Source organism: Elephas maximus, chromosome 15, assembly GCF_024166365.1.
Source record: "Elephas maximus indicus isolate mEleMax1 chromosome 15, mEleMax1 primary haplotype, whole genome shotgun sequence".
NCBI classification, from domain to species: domain Eukaryota; kingdom Metazoa; phylum Chordata; class Mammalia; order Proboscidea; family Elephantidae; genus Elephas; species Elephas maximus.
The window spans coordinates 71,371,412-71,384,782 of NC_064833.1; positions in this window are offsets into that span (position 1 = coordinate 71,371,412).

Consider the following 13,371-nt stretch of genomic DNA (forward strand, 5'->3'; position numbering starts at 1 on the left):
ACTAAACATAGAAAACAACATACCGTGTACATACTATTCATAAGAAAGCTGGCCATATTAATCTCAAAGTAGACTTCAGAAAAAAAGAACAGTTACCAGGGATAAAGAGGGACTTTTCATAATAATAAAGGGATCAATTCACCAAGAAGGTATAAAAAAGAGATCAATTCACCAAGAAGGTATAACAAGCATAAATGTGCATACACCTAATAACAGCTTCAACATAAATGAAGCAAAAATTTATACAAGCCTAGTCATACTTTTTTTAGCAATACTCTGTGACTTAGGACTTAAAGGGATGGTTAGAACTTACTCCAGTGATAATCGGTATGGATAGTGATAAAGTTTCTGCTCTCTGTTGGACTTTGGGACAGTTACCCTTTCCAAGGAGAGGTAGAATGGGTCTCTAAAAGTAACTGGGGTTTAACTGCCCATCACACTAAAAGAAGAAGAGCTTCAAGTCTGGTTTAATTTGATTTAAAAATAATGTAAAGACAGCTTTATGGAAACCCTGGTAGCATAGTGGTTAAGAGCTACAGCTGCCAACCAAAAGGTCGACAGTTTGAATTCACCAGGTGCTCCTTGTAAACCCTACCAGGCAGTTCTACTCTGTCTTATAGGGTCACTATTAGTCAGAATCAACTCAATGGCAATGGGTTTGGTTTTATTTTTTGGTTTAAACAGAGCTATTTTTTGTACACCCAAGCACATGAACTAATAATAATATCCACTGCATATACATATTATTAAATAGATAATTGTGGTCATCATTATGTCTGATCATTATGTCTGTTCATTTTGTGGATTGCAATTCTCTACCCCTTTGAAGTTAGGCATGTCCATGTCACTTGCTTCGACTAAGAAAATATGAATGGATATGAAGCATGTCATTTAGGGGTGAATGCTTTAAGATCCAGTGTATGACTTACCATGTTCTCTTTTCCAGTTTTTCATGAAAGCATCTGTGAAAATAAAACCCCTATCATCTTGTGCTCAAGTGAATACAATAGCAGAGATCCTCACCAATCATTTTTGCATATACAGCATGAGTGAGAATTAAGCCTTTGTTGTGTTATGTTGCTGAGAGATGGGCATTCTTTGTTACTGAACTATATCCCATTTAGTAATAAATGCATTGATTATGTAAGTTCATATGCCATTTTTCTTAGAAATGTAAGAAGGTCCTATTGGCACTTCTAATCTTGAAAGCCAGCAAATTACCAACCGGAAACTTTCATCAAACATGAAATTAGAAGTACAACCTCAATGAAGAAATATGCTGTGAAAGGTGACTTGTATCCATCCTCTGGGCAGTGCATAGAAAAACTGAAGTCTTATTAAAGAAAGCCAAGGTAATAATACAAAACCGTTTCTAGTGAACCACTGCTCTAGATTTTAAATCTCTATACTTTTATTCTACGCAAAGATGACCCCATTCTAACAGTCATGTCCTGCCTTCTTAATCAAACAAATTCTGTTTAAGAAATGAAGAGTCCATTTCAACCAACTGGCTTAAGGACTAAATGACTTGACTTCATGCTGGACTTTAATTCCAAATACTACAATGACACACTTATTTTGACCATTCATTGCCTTTGTAGGTAACAAATAAATCAGTGTTTTTGACCCCAAACACTTAAGTATGCCAACATTTCACCATGAAGCTACCAATTTCCTTCCTAGCCCCTGATCCACACATATTCCAAAAGATTAACACACAAAAATTAATCCAAGTATTTTTCCCTTTTATCAAAATGCACAAGTTGAAGCCACTTCACACGTGATCCAGTTTTGCATGTGGAGCTTAAGTGCTGAGCCAAGAGAAAAGCCAGCCTTATGGGATGGAAAAAAAAGAAAAAGCAAAAGAAAAACCAACGGTGTTGCTCTATGACCATGGCCAGTAGACTGCTTTGTTAACTTCTCTCAGGTATAATCCATCATTGACAGAGTCAATTTGTTAATGCATGCTCGCTGACTAAACTAGGCCATAGCCCTACTACCATGCACACCACTACGTCCATAGACATGCCTAACGATACTCCTTTTTGGGTTGGGCAACCCAAACTAAAAATCCTTCAGAGATATTTATAAACGGTTTACCTCTCACCGTATACATTGGTCAGATCTATTTATAACTACCCAAAAAGCATTTCTGAGCACTCAGTAATCATACTACTGGGGCTTTTTACAAAGTAACAGGACACATTGTATTATAGCACAATGACTATGTAATACGTTTATTACAAAAATACATTCCCCATACATGCACAAATCATCTTTTACTTTAATATTTTCATGATCTATTGATTTCCCATCAAGCCAATGGACATAGCATTAAAAAAACAATTCTCAAAACACTTATTCAATTGGAGCCAAAAATGCTGTACCCTTGCCATTAAAATCCTGTGAACTTTCATAACAAAACACTTGCCTTTACTAAATGCCTGGCTAGAAAATTAGGAAGTTTGAAACACTTTCAAGCCCTAAAAAGCAAAGAGTTGCAACCCATAAGTTAGAAATCAAAGAACTATTTTGCTGATCATCTTTTCACAGGTCTTTAAAAAAATCTTTTAAAATATTTGTGTACAAAAAAAAAAGTTGCTGTGGTATTTCAGTATGATGGCATAATCAGGAGATAACATAATTGAGAGTACTGTACTGCATCAAAATGAAACTCTACTACACAGCTTACATTTCTGAACTCCTGTCAGCGTCACAAGTGTTATAAAATTCCTGGCTTGTTAGGAGGCTGTGATAACCAAGGCATTTCATGCTGTTTTAAACTAGCTTGGACTGCCAAGAAATCTGTTTCTCTCCAATTGTCCTAGTCTATTATTACATCAAACAATTTAAAAATCATGGCAGAAATGTAGAACAAAATTCAAATTCTCAAAACAAAAACAAAAAAAGGACCAGGCTTGCTGGTCTGAAAGAGACTGGAGAAACCTCAAGAGTATGGCCCCCAGGTACCCTTTTAGCTCAGTACTAAAGTCATTCCCTAGCTTCACCCTTCAGCCAAAGATTAGACAGGGCTATAGTGCCAACAATAACACACGTGGGGAACATGCTTCATAGTTCAATCATGTATACGAGACTAAATGGGCACACCAGTCCAAAAGCAAAGACAAGAAGGCAAGAAGGGACAGGAAAACTGAATGAATGGCAACAGGGAACCCAGGATAGAGAAGGAGAGAGTGTTGGCACATCATGGGGCTGGCAACCAATGTCATGAAACAATTTGTGCATTAATTGTTTAATGAGAAACTAATTTGGTCTGTAAACTTTCACCTAAAGCACAATTTAAAAAAAAAATTGCAGGATCAACACAAAGTGAAATTCAAATCATTAGGCTCCTTTGTCAAAGGGTATTATTCCAAATATGCAACACTAAAAAGAGATGTACATCCTTTCTCTTGTATACTCTTCCAAAACCTTTTGTGTGGAAATCCGACAAATCTTCAGTCAGACAGCAAACATTTGTTAAGCATTTACGATGTTTGTTAAGCATTTCCCTTGAGGACAGGAATAAGACAAGGATGCCCATTATCATCACTGTTATTCAATATTGTACTGGAAATCCTAGTCAGAGCAACAAGGCAAGAAAGGCAAATAAAGGGCATCCAAATTGGTAAGGAAGAAGTAAAATTATCCTTATTCTCAGATGACATGATCCTATACGTAGAAAATCCCAGAGTTTCCACAAGACAGTCACTGGAACTAATAGAGGAGCTCAACAAAGTGGCAGGGTACAAGATCAACATACAAAAATCATTTGGATTCCTCTACAGTAACAAGGAGAACTCCAAAAAGGAATTCAAGAAAACAGTACCATTTACAATAGTCCCCAAAAGGATAAAATACCTAGGAATAAATCTAACTCGCCATTGTTAGCCATTAGACAGATGCAAATCAAAACTACAGTGAGATACAGTCTCACCCCTGCAAGAATCACAGTGATCAAAAAAACAGAAAATAACAAATGTCGGAGAGGTTGTGGGGAGACTGGCACTCTTATACACTGCCAGAGGAAATGTAAAATAGCACAACCACTATGGAAAACAGTATGGTGCCTCCTAAAAATCTAGAAATAGGAATACCATATGATCCAGCAATCCTACTCTAGGTATATATCCTAGAGAAATAAGGGCAGTGACATGAATAGACATATGCACACTCATGTTCATTGCAGCATTATTCACAATAGCCAAAAGACTGAAACGACTTAAGTGTAGTGTCCATCGACAGATGAATGGATAAATGAAATGTGGTACATACATACAATGGAATACTATGCAACAAGAAAGAATGATGAGTCCATGAAACATCTTATAACATAGATGAATCTGGAGGGCATTATGCTGAGGGAAATAAGTCAATCATAAAAGGACACATATTGTATGATACCAGTTTTACACAAAATCAAGAACAGGTTTACACACTACAACCAATGTTCTTTGAAGGTTACCAGGAATGGGAGGAGGAGGGAGGGAGAATCACTTACTAGATAGTAGACATGTGCTAATTCTGGTGAAAGGAAAGGCAATACACAATATGGGGGAAGTCAGCATAACGTGACCAAGGTAAGTGAAGACACTGAGACGTACGCAAGAATAAAGGACAACTACAGCAAATGCTATAACATATACAGTTCTGCAACAACACTAATAACAATCAAAAATTTGTGAGTCGTCTGGAGAAACCCTGAGAGTATGGCCCCCGGATACCCTTTTAGTTCAGTAATGAAATTATTCCGGAGGTTCATCTTTCATCCAAAGATTAGACAGGCCCATAAAACAAAATGAGACTAAAGGGGCACACCAGCCCACGGACAAGGCCTAGAAGGCAGGAGGGGACAAGAAAGCTGGTAACAGGGAACCCAAGGTCGAGAAGGGAGCGTGTTGACATGTCATGGAGTTGTTAATCAATGTCATAAAACAATATGTGTACTAACTGTTTAATGAGAAGCTAGTTTATTCTGTAAGCCTCCGTCTAAAGTACAAGAAAAAAAATTTATCAGTGATTAACAAGTAGATATGTATGCTACATGGGTGCGGAGGGCCTGTAGAGTTGTGGGCATTTGTATATACATATTTGTACGTGCTGCATATATACTCATATATATCACAGAGCACATAGAGGATACAGTTATGGAAACTTCTTAGACATAGCCAAACACCTCATGGGACTGAGTTAACGGGCTTGATGGCTAAGGGCCATAGTCTCAGGGACATTTAGGTCAATTGGCATAGCAGTTCGTAAAGACAGTGCTCTACATCCTAGTTTGGTGAGTGGCATCTGAGGTCTTAAAAGCTTGTGAGCAGCCACCTAAGACACAACTATTGGTCTCTTTCTGTCTGGAGCAGAGGAGAGTGAAGGAAATCAAAGTCTCAAGGAAGCCATTAGTCCACAGGACTAATGGCCCACACAATCCACAGCCTTCTCTAACCTGAGACCAAAAGAAATAGATGGTGTCCAGCTACCACTACCAACTGCTCTGACCAGGGACACATTAGAAAGTCCCAGTTAGAATGAGAGAAAAATATAGAACAAAACTTAAATTCACAAAAAAAGACCAGAGTTACTGGACTGATAGAGACTGGAGGAATCCCAGAGACTACTGCCCTAAGATGCTCTTTTTACCTGGAACTGAAGCTACACCTAGAGGTCATCATTCAGCCACATAATAGATTGGCCTAATAAAATAAACAATAACACCAAGAGGAATGTGCTCCTTGGAAGAGTCAACTATACGAGACCAAATGAGCAACATTTGCTCAAAAGCAAAAATGAGAAGGCAACAAAGGGCAGGAACTGGAGGGATAGAAATGGGGAAAGCAGAGTGGAAATGGGAAAAGTGCTGACACATTGCAGGGATAGCAGCAAATGTCACAGAACAATTTGTGTATGAATTGTTGAATGGGAAACTAATTTGTTCTGTAAACTTTCATTTAAAGCACAATAAAATGTTCCAAATAAATAAATAAATAAACCAGTTTCTGTAGCTTCCGACTATGCCACCAGTGAGCCACCAAGGCCTCTTAATGACCGTACAAACAAAAAAAAGCCCAAACTTGTTGCTGTGGAGTCAATTTCAACCCACAGCAAGGCTATAGGACAAAGTAGAACTGTCTCATAAGGTTTCCAAGGAAAGGCTGGTGGATTCAAACTGCAGACCTTTTGTTTAGCAGCTATAGCTCTTAACCATTTATAAACAAAAAAACCAAACCTGTTGCCATCGAGTGGATTCCGACTCATATCCACCTTATAGACCAGAGTAGAACTGCCCCACAGGGTTTCCAAGGAGCGGCTGATGGATTTGAACTGCTGACTTTTTGGTTAGCAGCCACAGCACTTAACCACTAGCCACCACGGCTCCTAACCACTTATAAAACCAAAATCAAACCTGTTACTGTCAATTCTGACTCATACTGACCCTATAGAACAAAGTAGAACTGGCCCCATAGAGCTTCCGAGGATCACCTGGTGGATCCGACCTGCTGACCCTTTGGTTAGAAGCTGTAACACTTAACTACTACGCCACCAGGGTTCTCCTCAACCCCCAGCTACGTTTCTTTCTTATTCAGATCGTGTAAATCCCTTTTTATATCTTTAATCACAAAACTAAGGAAACTGAAAAGTCAGTAGTTTGAACTCACCAGCCATTTTCTTCTGTGGGAGAAAGATGTGGCAATCTGCTTCTGTAAAGATTTACAGCCTTGGAAACTCTATAGGGCCGCTGTGAGTCGGAATCGACTCGGTGACAACAGTTTTAATCACAAAACTATTCAGGGTCGACCTTCTTTCGCCAAAAATTCACCATCGCATATAGTTCATAATTTCAGTAGTGTCTCTTTATTTTTTGTTAAAAGGATAAGGAAAGTCTGAAACACATTTCTGCTTAATTCAAATAAATAAAGCTCACCAGGTTTTACAGCAGACTTGAGACCACTACTAGTAACTGAATTTTCCTAAGACTTGGGGCTGTAAAGTTCCCTTAAGATCAGGTCCCTTAAGATTCCTTATCTTATTGTGCCGGAAAACAATTGGTGCTTCTTAAATATTTATTTATGTGAACAGCTAAACTTAGGCCTGTTTATACATTAGTGTTTTCTCAAGAGTATTATGATTATTCCAATACTCAGAAAAAAGAACGACACTTTTAATAAAGCTTTAAGAGGATAATGAATATTAAATATTAAAATAATACCACACAAGCTTTGCAATAATGCACTTTACAAGTGTGAAGGCTCCAAGGTATACATGCTGTATAAATCACATATCTTACTTACCCCAGCAGAAACAAAGACTAATCTTTAATAAGCAAACAGATAAAACGGCTGAAATATTAAAAGTGAAAATTAATGATAATTTCTTTATCATAGTCTTACCACTTTACAAAGTAGTTTGAGAGCAGGGTATGTTTCGTTCTTACTTAGAAGTAAGTTGAATGTAAGAACAGGCAAAAATATGCTGTCAAAACAGAATTAGCAACAACTATAGTAGAATGATAACTGCTAAAGATATGCTAATTTGACCAAATATTCTTAAAGATTATTAGATTCATTCTGTAACAAGTTCCTTAATGTGTGAATGGTAAAATACATATTATTTGGAAATTAAAATATGAAAGAAGTTATGGTGAAAACAGGTTAAAACACTAAATCCTCTAAAGAGTTAAAATAAACGTAGTCTTTGAGCACTCACCTTCTACAGGCCTATCTTCATAAATTTGATTCATTTATGGAGTGTTTTTGATGATAGGCAATTCCTTGTTGAAAGTTAAGTGCTCTTTTATATGAATAAATAAAGACGGCTCTGGTTTGAACTAATACATTATTTTGACAAATGTTTATCGGAAACTCAATTATAGGTCCATAAATCAGAGTTCTTTGTGCTCCATCAGGTGAGCTCACCAATGCTACCAGATGTCATGGTAAATACCAATAGGCTAATTAAAACAATTCCATGGGACGCTGTCCCTCTTACCACAATGACAGTAGTCAAAGCAGGAAGAAATATCTTATTATCTTTAACTTGCTGATATACTTTTACAAGATGTCGTGGACATATCTTCAATAAAAATAAACAAAACATTTGTCCCCTATTTACTATTGGATTAAAATAACAAAGTCGAGCAGGATGCATGATCTCCCAGACAGATGATTTTCAAACATTCCTCCCAATAAAAGGAAAAAAACCCCAAAACCCTCATCTGCATGCATCCCATGACTGAACTGTGTCCTTAGAGGCATTATTCCTTTTCCCTTTACTTTCCCGCTTTTTCCCCTCCTTCTTCTTCCTTCTCCCCTACCCTCCCTTTTTAATAGCTATTACATCCTGAAAAAGTGAGTCCTATTATACCCAACAGACTCGGCCCATTGTGCATTTGACTGCATAGTGAATGAACCTGAGTTGTTTGAAAAATTCCATAGTAAAAGCTTAACATTCTTCGTTACCAGAAGGAAAGCAATTAGCAACGCAGTTCTGGCAAAACAACAACCCTGTCTTCAACTGAAGATTAGAAAGATCTTTTACTCCTCAGACTGTTGAAAGTCTCTATATCTACAGACTTTTGGAAGTCTCTATATAGTCTGAGTGTTACCAAGCATGAAAAAGGAGGGGAGAGAGACATTCAATGAAAACAACTATTTGCACATTGTAGCTAAGAGGGAATTTTTTCTTGGCATTTGATTGTCTAAGCCCAGTGAAAAATACAGAAAAATCAGATCTGAGCAATTAGCATAATGGTATAAAATAAAACCTAAGAATTCTGTCTCTTACTAATATAGCCAATATTGTGATAATTATTTCTATTTTAAACTTTTCTGGTTATAAGTTCTGACTCAGTTTTGCTCCCTATTTTCCAAAGTATATCTTCTTTATAGAGAGAGTGGTATATATTACTTTAAAATGTCTGAGTATATTTTGTGATGGAAATAGGATGTTTATCCTTTTCTGTATAATGAAGTTCTAAAGGGCTGTCTAGCAGTGGAACTGAAGGGTTCCTGCCTGTCACAGACTGCTGGACAGAACTCTATATAATTCATCCCAAACCACCACAAGTAACACAGGCCAGCATATCAGAGATTTGTCTCTGGACCAGCAAGGCAGCTCCACATGGAGTGCTGGTAGGGTAAGGCCACACATACAGAGCTCCACTACTCTCTAACTGCACTCTCCAAGCCTGTTGGCTTGCCTACCGATGATAATATAAACAGAGAATGAATGACAACTTAAAATGTTAGCTGTTGAGCTACTCTAATCTTAAACCAAAGAAATCATGTCATCAAAACTGACTTAAAAATAACAATGTCTAAATACAGCTGTTATTTGTGAAAGACAAAAAAAGAAAAATGTTGCCATTGCATCATAGGAAAGTGTTTAGAAAGAACTGAACCAGGATCTGGTCTCCTTGTGCATCCTTCATTCCACATTATGTGGGCAGCTCCTTGTAAAGAAAAGTTCTGTTTAAACAGGGGGCTGTAAAAGCCCTGAATTCGTGCAATGAAATCAAGAAACTCTTATTGGCTTGAGTTGGACAAACCCCTATCATGCCAAGTTAATGGACAGTTGTTAAGAATAACAGACTACCCCAGCAATCTTAATATTCTTGGAAGAGTGCAAAAAAAGTTATTTTACCAACAATACTTTATGGCAGTGGGTGTTTAGGTACTTTAAAAGTGCTTTTCAACCACAGACTACCAGGAAAACACAAATCACTCCTTAGAGTGGTGATCAGTCAATTAAGCAACAGGTATTGTTATGGATTAAATTATGTTCCCCTCAAAATATGTGCTGGAATCCTAACTCCTAACCCTGTGATTCCAATCTTGTTTGGGAACAGAGTTACCTTTGTTACGTAAATTGGATCATACCCAAGTAGGATGGGTTCTAAATCTAATCACATTTGAAATATAAAAAGAGCAAATTAGACACACAGATTCTCACATGAAGGAGGGGGGCAGATATCATGTGAGGATCATCTACAAATCAAGGTACCAATGAACACATGGGACTACCTGCAAGAAAGGCATTAACATGAACAAGACCCTGATTTGGGCTTTTAGCCTCCACTTGAATTTGTGTTACAGCAGTACCAGAAAACTAAGACAGATATTTTCACCAGGTCTTATCCTTGAACAGTGCTGAACATATAGCCAGCCTTCAGAAGTCCACGCTGATGGATCTTTTCACTGCTCCTGAATGAAATCAGGTGATTTTTTTCTAGTGGCCTGTGAAATAAAACACATTTTACTCACTTCTCCAGGGGTTAAGAAGTAGCAGCATTCTGCTGCTATCGGAAATCCCCAGAAACACTATGCAAACACCGCCGAGGAACAAAGATCTGTACTGCCCCTGATCTAATTGAGTTTATAGTCTAGTCAGCAAGACGTGTTATCTGGTACGAAACAAAAACCATGTAATACCAATGTTTAATCTTGAAGCGAAAAAGGGACTCTATGATCCAGAAAAAAATCAGAAGGATAATACCAAGAAATATTTACTGAAACCCTACCAAACACACATTTACACACACTTCCAAAGGCCAGAAATGGCATGCAGTTTAAGCCTTACTCCTGATCTCATTATTAATTATATTTCCTATATATCAGGAATAGTATGTACCTCATGATACTCAAATGAAAAACTAAGATGTTATACGTGGAAGAATTAAACTTCTTTGCATGTTGTTATTGTTAGGAGCCATTGAATAGGTTCTGACTCATAGTGACTGTATACACAACAGAACTAAACACTGTCTGGTCTTGTGACATCCTCACAATCATTGCTGTTTGAGCCCATTGTTGTATCCACTAAGTCAATCCATCTCATTGAAGGTCTTCCTCTTTTTCACTGACCCTCTACCTTGCCAAGCATGATATCCTTCTCCAGGGATTGATTCTTCCTGATAACATGTCCAAAGTACATGAGAGGACGTCTCACCAGCCTCACTTCTAAGTAACATTCTGGCTGTATTTCTTCCAAGACAGACTTGTTTGTTTTTCTGGCTGGTAGTCTACGGCATATTCAATATTCTTCTTCAACGACATAACTCAGTTGCATCCATTCTTCTTTGGCCTTCCTTATTCATTGTCCAGCTTTTGCATGTATAGGAGACAATTAACAATACCATGACTTGGGTCAGGTGCACCTTAGTCCTCAGAGTGACATTCTTGCTTTTGAACACTTTAAAAAGATCTTTTGTAGCAGATTTTACCAATGCAATACGGCATTTGATTTCTGGACTGCTACTTCCTTGAGCATTGATTGTGGATCCAAGTAAAATGAAATCCTTTTCTTTTTCTTTTCTTCACTTATCATGATGTTGCTTATTGGTCCAGTTGTGAGGATTTCTGTTTTCTTTATGTTGAGGTGTAATCCATACTGAAGGCTGTAGTCTTTGATTTTCATCAGTGTTTCAACTCATCTCCCCTTTCAGCAAGCAAAATTGTGTCATCTGTATATCACAGGTTGTTGATGAGTCAGCCTTCCTCCAATCCTGATCCCCATTCTTCTTTATATAGTCCAGTTTCTTAGATTATTTGCTCAGCATACAAACAGAATAAGTATGGTGAAAGGATACAATCCTGACACACACCTTTCCTGATTTTAAACATGTAGTATCTCCTTGTTCTGTTTGAACAAGTGCCTCTTGGTCTATGGACAGTTCTTCATGAGCACAAGTCAATGTTCCAGAATTCCCATTCTTCACAATGTTATCCATAATTTATTATGATCCACATAGTAGAATGCCTTTGTGTAGTCAATAAAACACAGCCAAGATTCATCTGACATTAGCAATGATATCCCTTGTTCCAGGCCCTCTTCTGAATCTGGCTTGAATTTCTGGCAGCTCCCTGTCGATGTACTGCTGCAACCTTTTGAATTATCTTCAGCAAAATTTTACTTGGGTGTGCTATTAATGATACTGTTCAATAATTTCTGCATCCTGTTGGATCACCTTTGTTTTGAATGAGCACAAATACGGATCTCTTCAGTTGGTTGGCCCGGTAACTGTCTTTCAAATTTCTTGGCATAGATGAGTGAGCACTTCCAGCACTGCACCCATTTGTTGAAACATCTTAATTGCTGTTCCTCAATTCCTGGAGCCTTGTTTTTCACCAATACCTTTAGTACAGCTTAGGCTTATTCCTTCAATACCACTGGTTCTTGATCATATGCTACCTCCTGAAATGGCTGAACATGAACGAGTTCTTTTTGGCACAGTGACTGTGTGTATTCTTTCCATCTTCTTTTGATGCTTCCTGTGTTGTTTAATATTTTCCCCCATAGAATCCTGCAATATTGAAACTCGACGCTTGAATTTTTCTTCAGCTCTTTCTAACTTCTGGTCTTTAAACATTTCATTAAATACTTTACTTTGTCTTCTCAAGCCACCCATTGAAATCTTCTGTTCACCTCTTTACTTCATCATTTCTCCCTTTTGCTTTAGCTACTCTACATTCAAGAGCAGTTTCAGAGTCTCTTCTGACATCCATTTTGGCTTTTCATTCCCGTCTTTTTAATGACCTTCTGCTTTCTTCATGGATGGTGTCCTTGATGTTAGCCCACAACTCGTCTGGTCTTCAGTCATTAGTGTTCAATGCATCAAAGATATTCTTGAGATAGTCTCTAAATTCAGGTAGGATATGTTCATGGTCATACTTTGGCTCTCGTGGATTTAATTTTTTTTTTCAGCTTCAACTTGAACTTGCATATGAGCAATTGATAGTCTGTTCTGCACTCGGCCCCTTGCCTTGTTCTGACTGATAATAATGAGCTTCTCCATCTCTTCCCACAGATGTAGTCGATTTGATTCCTGTGTATTCCATCCGATGAGGTCCACGTGTATAGTCACCATTTATGTTGTTGAAAAAAGGTATTTCCAATGAATAGGTCACTGGTCTTGCAAAATTCTATCATGCAATCTCCAGCGTCATTTCTATCACCAAGACCATTTTTCCAACCACAGATCCTTCTTGTTTCCAACTTTCGCATTCCAATCACCAGTAATTATCAATGCATCTTGATTGCATATTTGATCAGTTTCAGACTCCGAAGTTGATAACAATCTTCAATTTTTTCATCTTTGGCATTAGTGGTTGGTGCATAATTTGAATAATAGTCATATTAATTAGTCTCTCTTTCAGGCTTTTGGATATTATCCTATCACTGACAGCATTGTTCTTCAGTACAGATCTTGAAATGTTCTTTTTGAAGATGAACGTGATGCCATTCCTCTTCAATTTGTCATCCCCAGCATGTACACCATACGATTGCTCAATTTAAAATGGCCAATACTGGTCCATTTCAGCTCACTAATGCCTATGATACTGATTTTTATATTAATTCCAAATTTTTCATTTGAGT